At 40.2% G+C, this 24,332-nt stretch overlaps 1 protein-coding gene and 1 pseudogene across 1 annotated transcript in view; one reads left to right on the top strand and one right to left on the bottom strand.

The window, feature by feature from the left end:
* Window positions 1-10,403, bottom strand: part of LOC139561316 (nck-associated protein 5-like) — a 120,726-nt gene extending 110,323 nt beyond the window's left edge. The window contains exon 1 of the mRNA XM_071378333.1: window positions 10,208-10,403. The gene's annotated coding sequence lies outside the window, so the exon portion shown is untranslated. The remainder of the gene's footprint in view (window positions 1-10,207) is intronic.
* A 9,354-nt stretch (window positions 10,404-19,757) lies between these two features.
* On the top strand, window positions 19,758-21,190 carry LOC139540805 (ras-related protein Rab-5B-like; annotated as a pseudogene).
* The last annotated feature ends 3,142 nt before the right edge of the window (window positions 21,191-24,332 follow it).

Raw genomic sequence — 24,332 nt, 5'->3', positions numbered from 1 at the left:
GTGGGGCCAAGGTACAAGGACGGCAGGCAGGCTCAGGTCAGGCAGAGGTCAGAAATCCAGATTAGGGGCAATGGATCAGGGCGGCAGGCAGGGTCAGGCAGAGTGGTCAGACAGGCGGGCTCAGAGTCTGGACAGGCAAAGGTCAAAACCAGGAGGGCGAGAAAAAGAGAGACTGGGGAAAAGCAGGAGCTGAGAAAAATGCTGGTTGACTTGACAAACAAAACAAACTGGCAACAGACAAACACAGGTATAAGTACCCAGGGGATAATGGGGAAAATGGACGACACCTGGAGGGGGGGGGTTGAGACAAGCACAAGGACAGGTGAAACAGATCAGGGCGTGACATCACAACGAAGAGAATGACATTCATATACATAATTATGCATTTCTCTGAAGTACATTCCGTTACCGGGTGTAAATCCACTTCACTTGCTGTAGTTCAATAACCAAAATAGATTTTTTTCTAAGTTAATGTGTCATGTCATAGACGACACCCCATTCTTTCTGCAGACATCGTTGAATCTTAAAATCGGGCAGATATTCTTTAGTTTTTGGAAAACTAAAAACAAACTGAGGGAGATTTGACTGAAATTCTGTTACCAAACTTTGCATTGCACAGTTCTTCCAGTAAATGTGTCTTTGTAAAATTCTGTATACATTTTACTAAAGGTACTCCTTGTGCATAGACATGTATGGTTTGTTAAACTTTGAAAGCAAGGTTTTTGTTCGGCATACATTTGGAGTCTCAGCGCAATTCGGTCACCGTGGAATTGCCCACATGCAGTGCACTTGAACTTTTGACAAAACTCATTCAGTATTACTACTCAATTTACTTACAAATTCTGTAGCCGTTGTTTTGAATGATAACGCCCACTGTGGTTAACACAAACTCTGTTATCCAACATGCATAGGATGCTAGCCTGTGAGGAACATTTCTCTCAACAACCTCTGATCATTTCAGCTGACCTCATTATTGCAACCACCTTGTCGAGGGAGAGCGTATTTGTGCATCCCAAACGGCACACTGTTCCCTACATAGTGCACTAGCTGAGACCAGGGCTGTTGAAAAGTAGTGCACTATGTAGGGAATAGGGTTCCATTTGAGACATGGATATAATAGTTTTGAATTTCTGGAATACATCTTCATACCCTGGAAGACAGCCCTTTCAAAACACAGACTACAGGTCAACATGATTGCGTGCCTTCAGTAGGAGAAGAAAACCAACCATTGGTTTGACTAAACTTCTTGAACAAGAAAATCCACTCACTCCATCCAGCCCACCCAGGCCTTTGAGCAGGCGGCAGTGAGGGCTAATGTTTCTGCTGTAGTTGAGGGCTGGGGCAGATCCCTTAAGCAGGATTTGTGATTTCAGCATGATTAGAAAAGGGTGGCAGACAGGAGGCGAGAATAAAGAAATCAGAGGAGCACCATCTGGCATGGGCATGTGAAAGTTCAGAGTATAGGCCTAGATAGGGTATTCATGCTGGTGTTAATCAGAGCAATCCTTGCATTCAATAATGGGATAACACTTAACACAATGGGCAGACAGCACACTGATCTATACTCACATTGAAAAGTTTCTAAAGGGTTTAAATGTCCCTAAACATCAGTAAGATGTTTTCACTTTAAAATAGGGGGTCAAATAAACTACATAACAAATAAAGTATATTCCACTAAGACATTAATTCTTTACTCTCCAAACTTAGACAAACTAAGGACAAGATTAAGGCCTTGAACGAGCATTGATGTTTTGATTCTCTGGAGGACTGAAACATTAGAACAAAGCGAAGTGGAAAAACGATGGAAGCAAATGGAAGAATGGAGGAAGGGAGGGCGAGAGGCAAAATTTGGCTGAAATTCTGCCGTCGGTTTAAAGGGACTACTACACCCTGTGGGAGTGCCTTGTCCAAGAGACCCAAAACAAAGCCAAATACTGATGCAGCACAAACTGACACTGTGATAGACTACATCACAGGAGACAGTACAGATCAGAGAGATGAATATCCTCAACATCAAATAAATCACACACTAAAACAGTCGACACAAACAATCTGATGTCTTCCTAAATAAATCTCCCCAAGACCCCTAAAACAATCTTCAAACAGTGAAGGAAAACTGACGAGGGGGCGATTCGGTTGGGCTGAAACTATTAGCAGAACGTAATGAGTATTCCCTTTAAATGCACTTTAAGAGTTTTATTGCAGTGAGAAAATAGGCTTGTAAAATAAAATGAAACCAATTAGTTCGGATCTGCACAGACAACTTACACAGCAATAGGTTATGATGGGGGGTGGAGGCACTCTCAAGGGCTCGACCCAGATGTTCCCCATTTAAAGCCGTGCAAGGACCAGCCCTGACAACCACACTTACATCATCAAAGTGAAACAAAATAAAAAAGGAGCTCATATTAAATTGTTTCCTCTCCATTTCACTTTATCGTTTAAGAGGGGACCGGCGATTGGTTGATGCTTAGCAACGCGGAAACCTGAGTAGGTGTCTGTTAGGGTAATGGGGGGCTAATGATGCGTGGGAGTGTATCTGAGCATTGGCCTGCTCAACGGACTGTGATCAGATACTCACTTTCCCTACATATCAAACGCATTGCTTTCTAACAAGGTCACATTGGCGGTATAATGGTGTTTGAGGATCTAATGGTGACACTCCATCTGAAAACAATGGTGTCAACTAGTCTTGGACACAAGGTCTGTGTCCCAAAAAGAAACCCTATTTCCTATTTAGTGCACTACTTTTGGCTAGGGCTCATATTCAGAACCAGAAGTCTGGTTTGAAAGCAGGTCTAGTATCAAAATTGAGCCGTGTTACATGCATCTGAAATGTCTCACTCCATCAGGCACAGATGGTAGTTTTGAGACCAACAGACTTCCCCATGGCTTGTCCAGTACCTGATTGAATCTCTTAAAAAGGGTCAGAGATACTGCATCTTCATGACTAGAGCGTTTACCTATGGCTTTAGAGATGATTCGTTCTGTAATTCCTCTCTGCCGTCTCGCTGACCGAATGAAATCAAGACATAAATTAGGCTTGGGCGGTATCCAGATTATAATACATTCATACCGACCTTTTGCCATAGTGGGATATTCGGTAATACTGGCACTGAACAGAAGGGCCACTGTTTTCAAACCCCACTGAGCCTTTGTAATCCGAAGGTTAGCAATGCTAACAAGTACATGTAAGATCCCATAGAGAACGCCAACGAGCGCGCAAACTTTTATACAGGTCTCTCTGACCTAAAGTATTTGCAGGACAGACATTCCAGCTCATAATGTTATACAAGTAATTCAAAAATGCTACACAGTCTGCTGCACGCACAAAACAAATACTAAACAGCCAGGCTCTTGATCCAGGTAGGGATTCTCTGCTGTTACCAAGCAAAGCTTGATTGTGGAAGAAGCTAACCACTTAGCTAAGTAGCTACTAAATTTGCAAACCAAAAATGCATAACTGCGGAACATTAAGCACATTTTAGACAGTTAAACTTAAGTTAAACGATATATAGCTGGCAAACATTTAGATGTGAATCCCATACTGTAACTAAATCACATGGCTCGTACTGCACAACAGTGAGTGACTCAATCAAGTTACGTTTTAAATGTCACATGCACAAGTACAGTAAAATGCCTTTCTTGCAAGCTCTATATCCAACAAAAACAAACAAAATTTAAATAAGAAGTACATGACAATGTAAGAAGCTACAGTTGAAGTCGGAAGTTTACATACACCTTAGCCAAATACATTTAAACTCAGTTTTTCATAATTCCTGACATTTAATCATAGTAAAAATTCCCTGTCTTAGGTCAGTTAGGATCACCACTTTATTTTAAGAATGTGAAATGTCAGAATAATAGTAGAGAGAATGATTTATTTCAGCTTTTATTTCTTTCATCACATTCCCAGTGGGTCAGAAGTTTAGACACTCAATTAGTATTTGGTAGCATTGCCTTTAAATTGTTTAACTTGGGTCAAACGTTGCTGGTAGCCTTCCACAAGCTTCCCACAATAAGTTGGGTGAATTTTGGCCCATTCCTCCTGACAGAGCTGGAGTAACTGAGTCAGGTTTGCAGGCCTCCTTGCTCGCACACACTTTTTCAGTTCTGCCCACAAATGTTCTATATGATTGAGGTCAGGGCTTTGTGATGGCGACTCCAATACCTTGACTTTGTTGTCCTTAAGTCATTTTGCCACAATTTTGGAAGTATGCTTGGGGTCATTGTCCATTTGGAAGACCCATTTGCGACCAAGCTTTAACTTCTTGACTGATGTCTTGAGACGTTACTTCAATATATCCACATAATTTTCTTCCTCATGACGCCATCTATTTTGTGAAGTGCACTAGTCCCTCCTGCAGCAAAGCACCCCCACAACATGATGCTGCCACCCCCATGCTTCATGGTTGGAAGGGTGTTCATCGGCTTGCAATCCCCCCTTTTTCCTCCAAACATAACGATGGTCATTATGGCCAAACAGTTCTATTTTTGTTTCATCAGACCAGAGGACATTTCTCCAAAAAGTACAATCTTTGTCCCCATGTGCAGTTGCACACCGTAGTCTGGCTTTTTTTATGGCGGTTTTGGAGCAGTGGCTTCTTCCTTGCTGAGAGGTCTTTCAGGTTATGTCGATATAGGACTCATTTTATTGTGGATATAGATACTTTGTACTTGTTTCCTCCAGCATCTTCACAAGGTCCTTTGCTGTTGTTCTGGGATTGATTTTCACTTTTCGCAACAAAGTACATTAATCTCTAGGAGATAGAACACGTCTCCTTCCTGAGCGGTATGACGGCTGCGTGGTCCCATGGTGTTTATACTTGCGTACTATTGTTTGTACAGATGAACGTGGTACCTTCAGGCATTTGGAAATTGCTCCCAAGGATGAACCAGACTTGTGGGGGTCTTGGCTGATTTCTTTTGATTTTCCCATGATGTCAAGCAAAGAGGCACTGAGTTTAAAGGTAGGCCTTGAAATACATCCACAGGTACACCCCCAACTGACTCAAATTATGTCAATTAGCCTATCAGAAGCTTCTAAAGCCATGACATAATTTTCTAGAATTTTCCAAGCTGTTTAAAGGCACAGTCAACTTGATGTATGTAAACTTCTGACCCACTGGAATTGTGATACAGTGAATTATAAGTGAAATAATCTGTCTGTAAACAATTGTTGTTAAAATTACTTGTGTCATGCATAAACTTGTCATGCACCGACTTGCCAAAACTATAGTTTGTTAACAAGAAATTTGTGGAGTGGTTGAAATACGAGTTTTATTGACTCCAACCTAAGTGTATGTAAACTTCCGACTTCAATTGTATAAACACAAGGGTCAACTCAGATAGTCCGTGTAGCCATTTTGTTAGCCATTTAGCAGTCTTATGGCTTGGGGATAGAAACTGTTGCACCGGTACTGCTTGCCGTGCGGAAGCAAAGAGAACAGTTTATGGCTTGGGTGGCAGGAGTCTTTGCCAATTTTCTGTGCCTTCCTTTCACACCACTTGATTGGGCTCCTGAGTGGCACAGTGATCTAAGGCACTGCAGCTCAGTGCTAGAGGCGTCACTACAGACACCCTGGTTTAAATCCAGGCTGTAGCGCACAATTGGCCCAGCGTTGTCCGTGTTTGGCCGACTTATATATATATATATATATATATATATATATATATATAAAAGAGGTGCTGTTGCCATACCAAGCAGTGATGCAGCCAGTCAAGATACTCTCAGTGTCGCAGTTGTAGGACTTTGAGGATTTGAGAGCCCATGCCAAACTTTTTCAACCTCCTGAAGGGGAAAAGGTGCGGTCGAGCCTTCTCCTGTACGCCAACTCTCAGAACAAAGTCTTACTCAGTTAATAATATCAGGAGTAGAGATCAAAGTAAATCAATTTATGAAATTATTATAGCTCTAGTCAACAACTTGGTAATTCAATTACTATAAAAGATCACTGTATAATCATGTGTTGGTACAAAACACACAAGCACAAGATCACCAATTGAGTTATTCCCCCCCTTTTGATCAACTAGAGAGATGAATAAACCAAATCAAATTATGGTTATTGACCAATGATCTGAACGTGAAGATGGGTGATGTCTAAAGGGTTTTGGTACATTTCTACTCAAAATAGCAGGTTGCTTACTTATCTTGAGGAAGCATTAAAGCGTCACAACTTTTTAATTCTAGGCAAAATAAAATACCATTTTATTTGTCACATGCGGCCAATACAACCTTACCGTGAAATGCTTACTAGAGTTAAGAAAAATATTGACAAAATAAAATAGTAACACAATAAAATAACAATAACGAGCCTATATACAAGCGGTACCGGTACCGAGTCAATGTGCGGGGGTACAGGTTAGTCGAGGTAATTTGTACATGTATGTAGGCGTAAAGTGACTATGCATAGATAATAAACAGTGAGTAGCAGCAGTGTAAAAACAAGGAGGGGGTCAATAAATTGTCCGGGTGGCCATTTGATTAATTATTCAGCAGTCTTATGGCTTGGGAGTAGAAGCTGCTAAGGAGCCTTTTGGACCTAGACTTGGCACTCCGGTACCGATTACCGTGCGGTAGCAGAGAGAACAGCCTATGACTTTAAGGGCATTCCTCTGACACCACCTAGTATATACACAACCGTTCAAAAGTTTGGGGTCACTTAGAAAATGTCCTTGTTTTCCATGAAAACATACATGAAATTAGTTTTTAAATGAATAGGAAATATAGTCAAGACGTTGACAAGGTTATAAATACAGATTTTTTATTGAAATAATAATTGTGTCCTTCAAACTTTGCCCTCGTCAAAGAATCCTCAATCTGCAGCAATTACAGTCTTGCAGACCTTTGGCATTCTAGCTATCAATTTGTGGAGGTAATCTGAAGCGATTTCACCCCATGCTTCCTGAAGCACCTCCCACAAGTTGGATTGGCACTTCTTACGTACCATACGGTCAAGCTGCTCCCACAACAGCTCAATAGGGTTGAGATCCGGTGACTGTGCTGGCCACTCCATTATAGACAGAATACCAGCGGACTGCTTCTTCCCTAAATAGTTCTTGCATAGTTTGGAGCTGTGCTTTGGGTCATTGTCCTGTTGTAGGAGGAAATTGGCTCCAATTAAGCGCCGTCCACAGGGTATGGCATGGTGTTGCAAAATGGAATGATAGCCTTCTTCAAGATCCCTTTTCCCTGTACAAATCTCCCACTTCACCACCAAAGCACCCCCAGACCATCACATTGCCTCACCATGCTTGACAGATGGCGTGGTTCCCAAGGTAAAAATCTGTCGTTCTGCCCCTGAACGAGGCAGTTAACCCACCGTTCCTAGGTCGTCATTGAAAATAAGAATGTGTTCTTAACTGACTTGCCTAATTAAATAAAGATAAAATAAAGGTGTACATTTATTTTTTTTAAACGGCCAAATCGGTGTCCAAAAATACCGATTTCCGATTGTTATGAAAACTTGAAAATCGGCCCTAATTAATCGCCCATTCTAATTAATCGGTCGACCTCTATTCCGAACACCCCAAACTTAGATTTGTCTGTCCATAACACTATTTTCCAATCTTCCTCTGTCCAGTGTCTGTTCTTTTGCCCATCTTAATCTTTTATTTTTATTGGCCAGTCTGAGATAGGGCTTTTCTTTGCAACTCTGGCATGAAGGCCAGTATCCCAGAGTCGCCTCTTCACTGTTGACGTTGAGACTGGTGTTTTGCGGGTACTATTTAATGATGCTGCCAGTTGAGGACTTGTGAGCCATCTGTTTCTCAAACTAGATACTCTAATGTACTTGTCCTCTTGCTCAGTTGTGCACCGGGGCCTCCCACTCCTCTATTCTATTCTGGTTAGAGGCCGTTTGCGCTGTTCTGTGAAGGGAGTAGTACACAGCGTTGTACGAGATCTTCAGTTTCTTGGCAATTTCTCGCATGGAATAGCCTTCATTTCTCAGAACAATAATAAACTGACGAGTTTCAGAAGAAAGTTATTTGTTTCTGGCCATTTTGAGCCTGTAATCGAACCCACAAATGCTGATGCTCCAGATACTCAACTAGTCTAAAGAAGGCCCGTTTTATTGCTTCTTTAATCAGAACAACAGTTTTCAGCTGTGCTAACATAATTGCAAAAGGTTTTTCTAATGATCAATTAGCCTTTTAAAATTATAAACTTGGATTAGCTAACACAACGTGCCATTGGAACACAGGAGTGATGGTTGCTGATAATGGGCCTCTGTACGCCTATGTAGATATTACATTTAAAAAATCTGCAGTTTCCAGCTACAATAGTCATTTACAACATTAACAATGTCTACGCTGTATTTCTGATCAATTTGATGTTATACTGGCAAAAAAAAAACTTGCTTTTCTTTCAAAAACAGTGTCGTGTAGGTATTACAGACTCGGTCAGGGACAGGTTGAAAATGTCAGGGAAGACACTTGCCAGTTGGTCAGCGCATACTCGGAGTACATGTCTTGGTAATCTGTCTGGCCCTGCGGCTTTGTGAATGTTGACCTGTTGAAAGGTCTTGTTCACATCAGCTACGGAGAGGATGATCACACAGTCGTCCGGAACAGCTAGTGCTCTCATGCATGCTTCAGTGTTGCTTGCCTCGAAGCGAGCATAAAAGGCATTTAGCTCATCTGGTACGCTTGCGTCACTGGGCAGCTCACGGCTGGGTTTCCCTTTGTAGTCCGTAGTAGTTTGCAAGCCCTGCCACATCCGACGAGCGTCAGAGCCGATGTAGTAGGATTCAATCTTAGTCCTGTATTGAAGCTTTGCCTGTTTGATGGTTCGTCTGAGGGCATAGTGGGATTTCTTATAGGCGTCTGTATTAGTGTCCCGCTCCTTGAAAGCAGCAGCTCGCAGTACGCTTACTGATGCTATACATCTAGGTATCAGATGCATACTTTGCAAATCACACTATCATGTACTGAGACACTGTTAGAAACAGCCATGTACTCACCACATTAGCACTCACCAAAGATATCAGGCTATTAGTTTAACATTTACAACCTAGGTAGAAGTCATCATGATGACTGACTCTCAGGGCCAGCTCTAGCCTTTTGGGGGCCCCTGTAATTCTACATATTTTGCCATGATTTATGCCATGTTAATGATATATGAGTAAGAGTGACTAACACAATCAATGGGGGCCCCCTGGAGGTCAGGGCCCCTGGGCACCTACAGCTGGCTAGACTAATTTACCAAGGAGCCGGCCCTACTGACACAACTGTGAGAGCGGTGATGTCAGAATCATTTGGAGTCAGCGCTGCTGGCACACATTACTGGCCCATTTGGACCAAGATAGGCTCAAGTAAATATTTGAATATGCTAACAGGTGCAGCCAATGTCCAGAATATATTGCAGCCATTTACTCCAGATTTACTGTACTTTCCAAACCAAACAATCAGTCTGAAAAATAATGGAAAACGATTTCAAGATGTGTGCATGCCGGATTCACTTGAGAAGCTGATGACAATGCATTCATTCTCTCGACATAGCTGTGCAAGTAAAGGCATAAATTGACTGCAGGCTTACAAATGTGACATGCCTCAGAGCACAGACTACAGAGGATCAAGACTGATAGTTTGAGCAGATGTTGCGCCCTATCTGACCGATGTTGTCCTTCATTGTTCTGTAGCCTAAGAAAAGTATCAAGTTTGTATCATGTTCCATAATGACACAATAAGACAATAACAGCAAACTACTATTCACTAATGATACAGTGTTGTAGCCCATCAAAACTCCCACTTACACGCACTGACATGGCAATAAGACTTCCTTCACCATAGAGTTGCTTTTAGTCAGATAGTATTTAATAAGTATTTTGCTATAGAAAAAAAATATTAGGTGATGTCCAATGCATGGCAAGATTTGAATTTTGTATATTATCGTGATGACCGTCTGGGCGTAATAAATGTTCCCCGAGTAACCGGTTTCCTGTTCACGTTTAAATTAATACAGCGACATGAACGTCACATAATAATTCATTGTTTACGTACCACAGGCACCGCCAAGTAGGCCTACATGGGAGTATGAGTAGGCTACTACAAACACATCTCTGTGGCATCCTCATACATTGTTTGCAACGTTCTTCATCACATTAAATACCCAGTCTAAGGTTTGTCCCACCACCCCAACGTTACTCGTAAGCATATTTTTCAAACGGCACCTCGGTACACGGTGATGAATATAACATTCACTTACCTAGTCTAGAAAAATGGTGCTTCATAGGGAGATAAACGGACAGTCATACAGCACCAACGTTAAATAGGGCACGTCTAAAAATACACATCAAGTCGAGATACTCCGTATTGTCTAAAAAAAAGCTGCATTCCTTATTTTCCTCGAACAGAGAAAGATTGAAATAAGAGCCGCACCGAGGTCTTTCCGCATTTGGATGCGGTCGTCATGAAATGTGATGTCATGGCTTTAAATTGCTCTCGACTCCCCGCTCTCATTGGGGCAGCCAATGTCTGTGTGGTACACTCACATCTTATTTTGAAAACGAACGCAAACAAATCTTACTCCATTATTTTATAAAGTACAAGACATCCGGTAGTACTATTATGTTGTTATAGTAAATTAATGACTAATATTCTATATACACTCTACTATAGCCTACTATACAGCATACAAGCTACTATAGGTAGGCTACAATACCATACCATAATAAAGTATACTATAATATACTATAAAAAATATTATTTTTTTAGATTATATCCAATGGGTGTAAATGCTCAGAAAGTCCTGTGCTCCAGTCATGCAGTGATTTATTTCCCCATAATCTCTCGTGGACAGATCTATGTAAACGTTAATGGAGCAACTGACCAATTACGCGCGAGAGACTTTAGTTTTGGTGTAACCGAGATTAATTTACACATGTCATTTTGTGTTTTACATGGTAATTTCCCATTCCCGTCTTTCCGACACATTAACTCTATATACGTTTGACAACTATAAGTGAGTAGATTGAGTATGGTGACCCTGTGCATGTATAGAACTTCTAATGTAGATGCATAATTGTATTTAATGTACATTATAGACCTAGAGTTTGGTATTTCCTCAAATTCCTTGACTGCTTTGAGAGCGGTGGAAATGGAGGAGATATACGAGGTGGGATAAGGTTTTTTATTATGGCTAGTCAGAAATAGCATTTTCCCATACACTCATATACTCCTTCCCATCCTGCATTCTTTAATAATCTCCAGCATAACCACTAATAACCACTACCCACCATACATGTCTAATAAACCTCAAGGGAATCAAAACAAAGAAAGTACTTCAACACCCCATACTCTTTTATCTTTCACACGAAATGTTAACATCAGGTCCAGCATAGACGCAATTATGTCCTCAATTGAAAGGGTACCTAAGCCGTTTTTGTGAAAAAGGCGCCCTCCTGTGACGTAAAAGGGAAATAATAACAGGCCCCGGCACACCAACATCACAGCAGACCTCAGTTCAAATACTATTTGAGATCTTTCAAATGCTTTGAGCGTCTGCTTTAGCCTGCCAGGAGTACCAAGTGAGCAGGGTTTGCACTTTTGAGACGTTTTTATTGGTTCCACTGCAACAGGTAAGATCAATCAAGCACAGCTAAAGTATTTGAAATGATTTCAAATCATATTTTAATCCAGGTTTGCATCACAGTAAGGCTGGGATGGACAGAGTGGCAATCTCACAGTATCCAATGTGAGTAGTGGTTGATATTTATAATGGTGATTTCCATAAGTAGGACAGATCCTCTCTAACACAGCACTGGGAGACCCATGGTTCCGTAAACAGGAATTCTGGCTTCCTCTCTGAGGCCTAAAAATACCTGACCTCAGGAAGTTAGGGTATTGTGCTACTACACTGCATTCCACTGTCCTGACATCATTGTATATGTTTATTTAAAAATATGTAAGGTGGGCATCTGAAGTTAAATATAATCCATGGGCCAGACCCCCACATTTTCGCTGTCGGGCTCACTTGGGTGACAATGTCTCATAGTGATTTTCTTGAAGGGCTATGTCCCTAGAGTTGGAAAATGTGTGATAACAGTCCAGAAATGTCAGCTTTCTCTGTGTTATCATGCTTTCTTTCATCCCTCCAACCCATACGTTTTTCCTATAGGGATTATACCCCATGACGAACAATGTCAGTATACAACAAGTTATTGCACACTGATACCCTTTAATCATATATCATTGGAAAGTTTAGATTCCCAGCTGTCCATCAGACACATTTTCGGGAATGTTCAGGTCAACAGAACTTTGACCTTTGACCTATAGGGTACATATCAGTATTACCTGTATAAATGAGTTTAAAAAGGAAACCCTGATACATTTTAAACGTTGTTTGACAAGTGGTTCTGAAAGGTCATGAGATTAACTTTCAAATTATATATACTGTAGCATAACCAACTTTGAAAGCACCACTTACAACTATTGTTAAAATTAGCCTATATTTTCCCATTGTCATTAGAATGTTGTAAGCTTAGCCATATAATTCCATGTAGTGGGGCAGCTATGTTTTTGGATTGTAACAGAACCATCAAATTGCACACACACGGCTAGAACAGGGTTTTAAAAATATTTGTATATACAGGGAAATCACAGGATTCATACATTAAAAACTTTTTTTCCAATATGGCCGCCAAACACCTTAATGGGGTCTTTTTGGATAAATTTCGCATGACCATACCTGTATGAAATATATTGTTGTATGCCCAATAATATCTTAAAACATTCATAGTGATGTACAATACACAACCAAATGAGCCAGGTGTGCCAGATTGGAAAGATTTTCAATTATTCACAGAATTGTGGAGAGAATGTACCCTAAAATATGCTTTCTGAAGATATTTCATCTTCAAAGTGAAAAGTCATAGATGTGAGCTGATTAAAATGATATACCAAGTCATTCTGTTAACTGTTTCCATAAAACAAAGGACTAGAAACGTGTAAAATTGCATAGGAATTGCAATATGTTTTACCTATTATCTTGATGATGAGAGCAACAAACCATTACACATAGTTAGTCTAATTTAAGATGTATTGTTACTATGGGGTCCTAGCAGATTGGTCTGTTACTAGAATACTAAAAGCATCAAGTAATATAATTGGCCTCAACAGGCCCAACATTGGATTTTACTACATTGTAATGGAATGTACAGGTAGGTTTATAGTCCTCAAAATGAAAACAGTTCATAACATTGTATAGACTTTTAATCAGCCCACATCCATGAATATTTACATGTATAAATACATTTTAAATGTTTGCATATTAAATATTGCAATTAAGGATTGAAACATCTTCAAACATCTTCAAAAACTCCTCAGGCAGTAGAAGGCTCTCTCATCCACTTATATACAGATGATACAGTCTTATACTCAGCTGGCCCCTCCTCAGATATTGTGTTGAATGCTCTACAACAAAACTTTCTTAGTGTTCAGCAAGCTTTCTCTGCCCTTAACCTTGTTCTGACCACCCCCCCGCCCGCCACGCCCCGCCCCGCCCAATGTGATTAATTCCTCTGAGGGTTTAGAGCTTGAGGTAGTCCCCTCATACAAGTTATGACTAGTAGTATGGCTAGACAGTACGCTGTCCTCTCAGCACATATCCAAGGTGCATGCAAAGGTTAAATCTAGACTTGTTTTCCTCCATCGTAATCGTTCCTCTCACCCCAGTTGACAAACTAACCCTGATTCAGATCATCCTACCCATGCTAGATTACGGAAACATAATTTATAGATCAACAGTTAAGGGTGCTCTCGGACGGCAAGATGTCCGTTACCATTCCGTCATGAGATTTATTCCTTATAGGACACATCACTGCACTCTGTACTCCTCTGTAAACTGGCCATCTCATTATACATGGCGCAAGACCCACTGGTTGATGCTTATTTATAAAACCCTCTTAGGCCTCACTCCACCCTAACTGAGATACCTACTGCAACCCTCATCCTCCATGTACAGCACCCATTCTGCCAGTCACATTCTGGTAAAGGTCCTCAAACATACACATTCCTGGGTCGCTCCTCTTTTCAGTTCACTGCAGATAATGACTGGAACGAGCTACCAAAAACACTCAAACTGGACAGTTTTATCTCTATCTCTACATTCAAAGACATGGACACTCTTACTGACACTTGTTTCTGCTTAGTGTGATATGTTTTTGGCTCTACCATTTTGTCCTTCGTGCAGTTGTTGTCTGTGCTTAACATTGCTTGTGCCATGTTTGTCCTGCTGCCATGTTGTGTTGTTGTCATGCTGTGTTGTTGTCATGCTGTGTTGCTTCCATGTTGCGTTGTTGTCTTAGATTTATCTCTAGGTAGTGTTGTGGTGTCTTTTTTGTCATGATGTGCATTTTTGTCCCAGTCCCCGTCCCCACAAGAGGCCTTTTGCTTCTTGCTAGGCCGTAAATGTAAATAATAATTTACTCTTATTTGACATGCCTGATTACATTTTCAGAAATCTGCGATTCTGACAACGTTTTGGGCACATTCTTACCACAATTCTGAGAATAATGTAACATCTTTATATATCTGACACACCTGGTCATGTGAAATTGATCCAATAAGACCCCATTGAGGGATGGAGGGATGAAAGAAAGAATGATAACAGAGAAAGCTGCCATTGCTGGACTGTTATCACACATTTTCCAACTCTAGGGACATAGCCCTTCAAGAAAATCACTCTGAGACATCGTCAGCCCATGTGAGCCCGGTCGACCCCCCAGCCTATGAACTAATACCACAGTTAAATCAAAGATCCTGTCAAATCTTTCTTTATTTGTCATTTTTTAAATAATATTTTTTCCCCCATTAAAATAAAATGTAACTCCAAAAACAAACTTATACATACGAACAGCAACTTACATACACACACAAAGACCCGCATGCTCACACCCCCATCCAGAGTGCCTGCATTATTGTTTACCACTTGGCCTTAAATTGCACCAATTTTATTTCAATATTTCAATAATAAATCATTTGATTTTTGCATTGTGTAAATTATGTCAGATTGATTGAATCCAGGATGTGAAATCAAAGGCTTTCCTTGGATATAAAGTTGTTTTTGATGAAAATGAAAATGTGTCAGTTTGTCACTTTCAGGAGGTTGGAGTAATAAGATGTTCAACTACTTAAGACATTGGCTAGAATGTAGGTTGTGCCTTTAGAGTTTGCGAAAATTAACAACTAAGGAATCATTTTCTCTTCTCTCATTGACTTCTCTAACCCCAAACCCTGGCCTGGTCTGCGTGGTCTGTTTCGCAAGCATTCCTGGAAGTCTAGCGATGTGGCACCTCTTGGTTTAGAAACTCTGGTTAAATAGAGTTGGGGAGTCCCATTGGTTTTTGGACACAAATGCTAAAAAGTTAGCATTTGGAGACAGTGGCCAGTTAAACAAAATCAAAGCATGGGTTGCTGTCTTACCTTGTCCATAGACTGCTTAGAGAGTAAGGAAACCAATCTGTATTTTTTTTAATCTAGGTGAACTAATCCTTTAATGTAGGTTAGATGGTCTTATCACCCAGTGATGATGATAGGGTTTGAGTTGAGTAATGGTTACTCATTTGTTAAAGGCATGGTGTGTTAACAACAATGAAAGTAAGAAAAACTGCATTAGATAAGGACCCCATCAAATTCATGAAGCAATTAATTTTGAAGCCCATAATTTAAAGTGAAATCAATCATATTTCTATGTATAGTTATTTATATTTATGGTTACTTATGGGTAATTTCAACTGTTGAAATTTACCCCCTGATGTTTGAAGAAAATTACTTAATGCCTTAAATAGCTTATTACAACTGTCTTACCACATCATAACAAAAACAATGAAGGACTTAAATGTTTCGCTTCAACTGATGTAAAAATAAAAAGGAACGATTTTCTATTCTATTCTGCTCAGATCTAGCCTTTTCTATTATATTCTCTGCTCAGCTCAGTTCTATTCTGCTTAGCTCTTCTATTCTATTCTGCACAGATATAGGCATATTCTATTCTAACAATTTAGTTACATGTTAAGTGTTGGCATTTTAGGACAAACGTTTATAATACAAGTAAGAGTTGATAGCTATTCTATTCTGCTCAGATAGGGGCTCCCCAGTGGCAAAGCAGTCTAAGTCACTACAGACCCAGGTTCGATTCCAGGCTGTATCACAACCGGCAGTCTTAAATGGTTTTAAATATTTATAGTATATAGGCATTATGTCAGTGGTCACCGGTCTAGGCATTCCTAGTCGATCACCAAATATTTCTGTAGAAAAGCCAACGCTAAAGGCTTGCGCTGTTGGCAGTAAGTCCACTTGATTCAGAAGCCCTGCTCGCCGGGTATACAAAATGTTCCAATTTTGAACAATTTCATTTGTCTGAGAGGACAAACTCCGCCTCCCCGGTGGACTGGGAGGGAGATCTGTGGCTAAATCCAGTGTGCCTACTGTGCTGGCCAATCGGATAGCTCAAATCACCCTGCCTACAGTTTCCACAACCCCCGCCACAGCAAAGTTTAATACTAGCATATGTGAGATTCATAACTTTTAAAACCTTGACGAGAGAGAGACTGTGAACGAATACAGCAAAGAGCTGATGTTTTATGAGTGAGTTCATGTCTATGTTTTAATTCAGCACAGTCAAAACTGTTTTACTCAACACTATTAGAAAACATAAAATGTGCTCCTCCATACTTCCCCTGGCGCTGCAATGAATGAGTAGCCAAGTGTATTGATAGCAATGCGTTTTTATTATTATTAGCAGCCGGCGCTGAAGACGTCTATATCCGGTCAGCTACAACAGGACTGGTAAAGGCCCAGTGCAGTACTTTTGTGAAAATACCAAATGTATTTTTGTGTTTACCAGCATGTGAGTCTGATTATTTTCTGTACAAAACAGTTCATTTGATAATACTTGTGGAATATAAAAATATTTGCTTGATATACACTACCGTTAAAAAGTTTGGGGTCACTTAGAAATGTCCTTATTTTTGAAATAAAAGCATTTTTTGTCCTTTAAAAAAATATCAAATTGATGCTGGCCTTCTTTGCAGAGTTGCAAAGAAAAAGCCCTATCTCAGACTGGCCAATAAAAATAAAAGATTAAGATGGGCAAGAGAACACAGACACTGGACAGACGAACTCTGCCATGAAGGCCAGCATCCTGGAGTCGCCTCTTCACTGTTGACGTTGAGACTGGTGTTTTGCCGGTACTATTTAATGAAGTTGCCAGTTGAGGACTTGTGAGGCGTCTGTTTCTCAAACTAGACACTCTAATGTACTTTTACTTTTGCTCAGTTGTGCACTGGGGCCTCCAACTCCTCTTTCTATTCTGGTTAGAGGCAGTTTGCTCTGTTCTGTGAAGGGAGTAGTACACAGCGCTGTACGAGATCTTCAGTTTCTTGGCAATTGTTCGCATTGGAACAGCCTTCATTTCTCAGAACAAGAATAGACTAACGAGTTTCAGAAGAAAGTTATTTGTTTATGGCCATTTTGAGCCTGTAATCGAACCCACAAATGCTGATGCTCCAGATACTCAACTAGTCTAAAAAAGGCCAGTTGTATTGCTTCTTTAATCAGAACAACAGTTTTCAGCTGTGCTAACATAACTGCAAAGGGTTTTCTAATGATCAATTAGCCTTTTAAAATGATAAACTTGTATTAGCTAACACAATGTGCTATTGGAACATAGGAGTGATGGTTGCTGATAATGAGCCTCTGTACGCCTATGTAGATATTCCATAAAAAATCTGCCGTTTTCAGCTACAATGGTCATTTACAACATTAACAATGTCTACACTGTATTTCTGATCAATTTGGTGTTATTTTAATGGACAAAAAATGTGCTTTTCTTTCAAAAACATGGACATTTCTAAGTGACCCCAAACTTTTTAACAGTAGTGTGTTTCCCAGTTTCTTGAAATATTTTGCAAATGCAACTTATTTCTATGTGAACACTGAAATGGTCTATTCATTCCTTTACTTACAGCAGTTAGTGCATACATTTACGTACTGGTCCCCTGTAGGAATCGAACCCACAATCCTAGCATTGCAAGTGCCATGCTCTACCAACTAAGCCACATCATCACAAACCACTTGATGTCTCAATGTACTCAATTACTGTATTGAGCATTGTTTTTCTTCATGGTGATGGAAAGTGTATAGGTACAAACCTAGATGACCAGCCTATGTACAATATGGTAATGTACATTTACTTTAAGTGGTTTGTAAGTATGGTAAATTAATAATTCACAAAAAGGGGTTGTTTTCCATGCAATTTGATCAATAAAAATATTTAATTTGATGATGTTTTGTGTCTTTGTCCATAACTTTGCACCATTTGATGTAAATGTTTGAGGACAGGGTTTTGTTCTTTCAGGATTCCATTAGAATGGCAATCACAGAGAAAGGGACAAGGCAACAACTTACAATTCCAACTATTGAATCTGGCAAGACACCGTTCTTAATTATACAAATACCTTTTTTTTTGCCAAAGCAGAGATGCTGAACCAACGTTTTTGCCTGCCCTACAGATGTCTATATCGGTCTGCTAATACTAGTAAAGGTCTAGTGCACTACTTTTGTGAAAAAACATTTGTTTCCTAAAATAATGTATATATATTTAAAGATTTTTCAGGTGATGCTGCAGCACCCTCAACAACCCTACTTCCCCTGGCTATGCGGTGTCCCCTCTCTCTGGTCAGTCTCACTGGAGGAAAGGAAGGAGAAAGCAGGGACCGTAAGAGGCTCTGTGCTCTCTCCCTCCCTCCGCTGAGACTATTGTTATGTTCAAAACAACTGGAAACTCGGAAATCTCCAAGTTAACAACAATGACCAGAAACTGCCATATGGGTAATCACAAGTGGCTTGTTTCTGCTAGTTTCATCTTGTTCTTGATATCATTTCTTGTTTTGAGGTGTTTTGACTGATTTCATGTCAATGCTAGTATGGCAAAAAAAATGCTAGCTAGCTAACTAATAACTGTAACAAAGTATTTAAGAAACAACAAGTGCTCATTGTGCAAATGTAGTTAGTTATGTTTTAAACATTGGAGACAAAATATAGTTTACATGTTGTCAACAATCTATGCCAACCCCGTCTTGTTTTGCCAAAACGTGTTGTTTTGTTGCTAAACAACCAACCCATATATAGTAAACGTAAATTAGTCTTTGAGGCCAGGCTGGGGTAGCCTAGGCCTAAGTGATGAACTCAGTGTTGCTGAAAAGGATCAGAAAACAAAAGCCTGTTTTGAAAGTTATTGTCTTCTACATTTGCCACATAATTATTGATGTTATTGATTATTTTTATTTTCTCTCGTTGTTCAGTTGTTCATCTCTTATTTGTTGTAGGTTAACAAATAAGAGATGTTTATAGAAATCAGGTTTCAGTAAGCAGCCAAGGCTAGTAATGCTTTCTAACTAGTGGCTATTCGCTTTGGATCTAGATTAAAATGTATTGTACACAGCAGCATGCAAACGTGGAGATATATTTTGATTCACATTGGTTTCACGGGTGATTGTGTGACAGGTTGCCATTATGATAAAGTCTAGATTCTGGAATAGGCCTACATCTGTTGTTTTCTGTATTTTTTTGTCTTGTAGATTTCCATTTTTCATCTGACAGACGGGTCCTATTGTCCTTGAGAGGGGTACCTCTCTCTCCCCCTCCTCTCCCCCATCCTCCTCTCCCCAGCTGTCACTTGAACCCCCTTTTCCCCTGTCCCCCCACCCTCAATGTCCAGAATAACCTCCAAGCCCCCTCACGAACACACAGCCCCAATGGCAGGGCATAGAACAAGACCCAGTGGGCAGCACCAATCCAGTAACTGAGCCAGTTTAAATTGGTTTTCCTGGGGGAGACATCAGCGGGGAAGTCCAGCCTGCTGCTACAGTTTGTCAAAGGCCAGTACCAGGACTTCAGGGAGAGCACCATTGGGGGTAGAGTACCAACCACACATTACAATAAAATACAGTATTCACCCCCCTTGGCATTTTTCCTATTTTGTTGCTTTTTGCTAGTATTAAATGTCAGGAATTGTGAAAAACGGAGTTTAAATGTATTTGGCTAAGGTGTATGTAAACTTCCGACTTCAACTGTATGCAGGCACTACTTTTCCATTTTTCATTTTTCTTAAACAAGTTATCTTTTTCATTTCACTTCACCAATTTGGACTATTTTGTGTATGTTAAATGGATAAAAATCAATTTAAATTACAGGTTGTAATGCAACAAAATAGGAAAAACACACTTTTGCAAGGCACTGTACATCTGGTCATCTGACTTCCTCCTATCTGCCCACGTTATTCCCCTTTTCACAGAGACTCGTTTACATTTTGCACACTTTCCTTCTTTGTCCTTCTTTTGAATCTGTATTCTTTTCCCTCAATCTATGTACCCGTCATCTCCTCCTCTCATTCCTATTTTCTAGGCTAACAGCATTTACATTACATTTAAGTCATTTAGCAGACACTCTTATCCAGAGCGACTTACAAATTGGTGCATTCACCTTATGATATCCAGTGGAACAACCACTTTACAATAGTGCATCTAACTCTTTTAAGGGGGGGGGTGGGTTAGAAGGAACAGCAATGTTCTCTTCTTTCCTCAGTTGCCTTTCTGACTCAGATGGTGAGTGTGGACAGTGCCATGGGGAAGTTTGAGTTCTGGGACACGGCTGGTCAGGAGCTCTACCACAGCCTAGCACCTACGTGCTACAGAGGAGCCCAGGCAGCCATAGTGGTCTATGACATCACCAGCACAGTATGAACATCTTAGATGATAACATCTCCCTCTCCCTTTCAAATGCTCTGTCTCCCCCACAATCCTCCTCTCCAGCCCTTCTCCTTCCTGCATAATGACTCCCATCTTTTCCCTGTTAATCTCTCCATCTCTTCACCTTTCCTCTCACTTTTTCCACTCATTTGTAGTGAAGTAATTCTCCAACAATGCTAAGCGTCTGTTAATAATTTTCGCCAGAAATTTTGCATATATCCTGCATTTACACTATACCACTGTGCAGAGGTTTGAGACGGATGTTTGAGAAGGACATTCATACCGGTCTAGCAGTACATCTTCCCTGTTCCTTCTGCTCATATCTCGTCTTTATTTTCTATTCTGGATAGGATACCTTTGTATGAGCCAAAACCTGGGTGAGCGAGCTCCAGAAACTTGTGGGCAACAAAGTGGAAAAAGTACCCAACTGTCATACTTAAAAATGACTCAAGTAAAAGTAAAAGTCACCCAGTAAAATTCTACATGAGTAAAAGTCTAAAAGTATTTGGTTTAAAATATACTTAAGTATCAAAAGTAAAAGTATAAATCATTTAAAAAATATTATTATATTAAGAAACCAGATGGCACCATTTTCTTTTTTTTTTATTACGGAAAGCCAGGGACACTCCAACACTCAGACATAATTTACAAACAAAGCATGTGTGTTTAGTGAGTCAGCTAGATCAGAGGCAGTAGGGATGACCAGGGATGTTTGGTTGATATGTGCGTGAATTTGACTATTTTCCTGTCCTGCTAAGCATTCAAAATGTAACGAGTACTTTTGGTTTTCAAGAAAAATGTATGTAGTAAAAAGTACAATATTTTCTTAAGGAATGTAGTGAAGTAAAAGTAGTAGTCAAAAATATAAATAGTAAAGTAAAGTACAGATACCCCAAAAAACGACTTTAAAGTATTTTTACTTAAGTACTTTACACCACTGGCAACAAGTCCGATCAGTCTGCTAACAGAGCGGTGGAGTATACGGTAGGCTCCTGTGTGTATACCTCACACCCAAGTCAGTGAGATAATGGCCAAAGGCTTGTGCAGTGATGTGTGTGTAGCAGGTCTACATTTCTGCTGGGTTTTTCGAGGATGTTCAGGGCTAAGCTGCTGACAACAGTCTTCAAATTCATATGGTTGAAATGGGCTGGAGATGATACTGTGGCCTTCTTTCTCGAGGACTTCAATATTCTATGTTATATACTCAATGTTATGAGACAAAACTCATCAAAACAAATCAACCAAAACAAATCATAATTCCTTTGACAGAGCATTTGTTTTGCCATGGATAGTTTACTCCTCATCATGACACCGCTAAGGTATAGTGTCCCTATATATCCACAAGAGGGTGATAAAACCTCATGGTACACACAATATGAGCAGCTATCAATCACCTTGTTTATACCGTTGCCATCTCAACTATAAGCAACACATACTAGAATTGTTCTATGTGGTCCTCTATGTTGATATGTCTTTTTTCTAGCCAAGAAACTGCCCAAGAGTGAGCCACTGGGTGGAGTAGCAGGTAGTGCTCAGGTTCGAGGAGGACCTCCAATAGATCTCAGGCAGCCTACCCAGACAACTCCAGTCCAGTGCTGTGGAAACAGAGGAGGGAAGGGGGGAGAAGAGGAGAAGCAAACGAAGTGTACAACAGTACTAAATGAAGGTGTTTCACAGCAAGCTCACAACTGAGGGAGCAGGGAAGGCTAAAGATATTTTCCAGAGAAGAAAGGGAGAGTGAGAGAGAGATAGAAGTGCAGCATGCAAATGAAAGAGGGAGTGAAAGGAATTATAAGGGACAAATATATAGAGCAATGGGAGGAAAACAAACACTAGAATAAGATTAATTTCTATCTTATCACTTTCCAAAGTGTTTTTGTCAACACTACTGGACAGCCACTGATAAATACATGAATGATCTGAAAGTGATCCTTACGCTCTTCTGACTTGTTGGAAAGGTGGCATCCTATGACAGTACTACGTTGAAAGTCACTGAGCTCTTCACTAAGGCCATTCTACTACCAATGTATGTCTATAGAGTTTGCATTGATTTTATACACCTGTCAGCAATGGGTGTGGCTGAAATATCAGAATCCACTAATTTGAAGGGGTGTCCACATACTTTTGTATATATAGTGTACCTTCTTATGTGCATTTTACCAGTAGGCCTATGGTCTCATGAGTCTTCTCATGTACCCCCTGTGGATAGGCCAAGTACCCTACTACCCCTGGTTGGGAAACACTAGCATACATGATGATATTATGGGAAGAATATTTGTCAAACAGCAGCCATGTGTCAATGATCATGTCATCAGAATAAGACTCTTGATATTTATTGGAAAGGAGCATCAAGTTCATCACCTTCAACTTTCACCACCCTGTGAAGTTCATCGTAACTTCATTCGTAGCCTAATAAATTGCATCCTTTCCCGATTAGTCGTAGCGGGAGGACCACACAACATCATTGCGTGACTTCAAGTTTACTTCGATATGATGGTTATTATATCAATATAGAGGCCTGTATGACATTTTTTACCCGACATGTACTTTACTCACAGAAGGTTGGAAACCTGGCTAGTGTGAAGCTATTTATACCAGGGTATGGTTTGGTGCAGTGTCATAACGCTTTGACTTTTGGGGGTGAAGTAAGTGAACGGGTACACGTGCAGCTGTGGGAAGGGTGGAAGTGACCTTGTACGGGTCGGAAAAGAAGGGGTGACCAGCCACTCCATGCTCAAAGACAGACAAATGAGTACCTTTAAAATTAATTTTTACACTCAGCAGTTCTCCCAGTAGGCTACAAATAGAAGGCCAGTGGAACACATGTCATAGTGTGGGGTTATGAAGTTCTTGGCAAATGCTGTCAATCTGAGGACACTCAAAAAGGAAGTGACATCACATCAGTCTTTCAAGTGGTGTGGTCACACTGGGACAAAGGGATTAAGAAAGAGGCGGAGGCCAAATTTGTGTTTGCACTAAGCACACCGATCGTTTCTCCGAGAACACTTGGTCAAAACTCCCAGCAGTCCCTCCTATGGCTGCATATCAATTAGCTTTTACCACATCTTTAAGCTTATTTGCCTCTTTTATCTTAGTGGGACATTTATTCTATTATCAGCTCTGCTTTAGTTTCTGAGTCTCTCAACAATATTATGTAGTCCCTAAAAGAGGATGTGACATAAAATGTCAAGGATATTGTTTTGACCACATCTCCTTTACTAAATGTGCAATACTAAGGTGTTCTCAGTTGGCCTATACTACAGGGAAGGAAAGTTTTATGTTGCATTTAGAAATAGAATGTATAGAACCATGCACAGTTAAGGCTACAGACTGTTCACGGGTGATGGTTGAACAAAATAGTGGGGTGGTAAAAAACAGAGGAACTAAGACAATGAAAAGCACATTTCTTGTGGTTTGACTAAATCAATGTCCTTTATCCAATTTGCCAACCGCGACACTGCTTGTTATGTTTCCGTCCATGACAAGGCATGTTTTACCACAGACACATGGCTCACTGCAAATATTACAGTTGTAAAGTTTCATATAATCCGCTGTTTCTGTGTATTGTTTTGTAAACACAAA

Source organism: Salvelinus alpinus, chromosome 2, assembly GCF_045679555.1.
Source record: "Salvelinus alpinus chromosome 2, SLU_Salpinus.1, whole genome shotgun sequence".
NCBI classification, from domain to species: domain Eukaryota; kingdom Metazoa; phylum Chordata; class Actinopteri; order Salmoniformes; family Salmonidae; genus Salvelinus; species Salvelinus alpinus.
The sequence above is the reverse complement of the archived record's forward strand: the minus strand, read 5'-3'. Positions and strand labels throughout refer to the sequence as shown.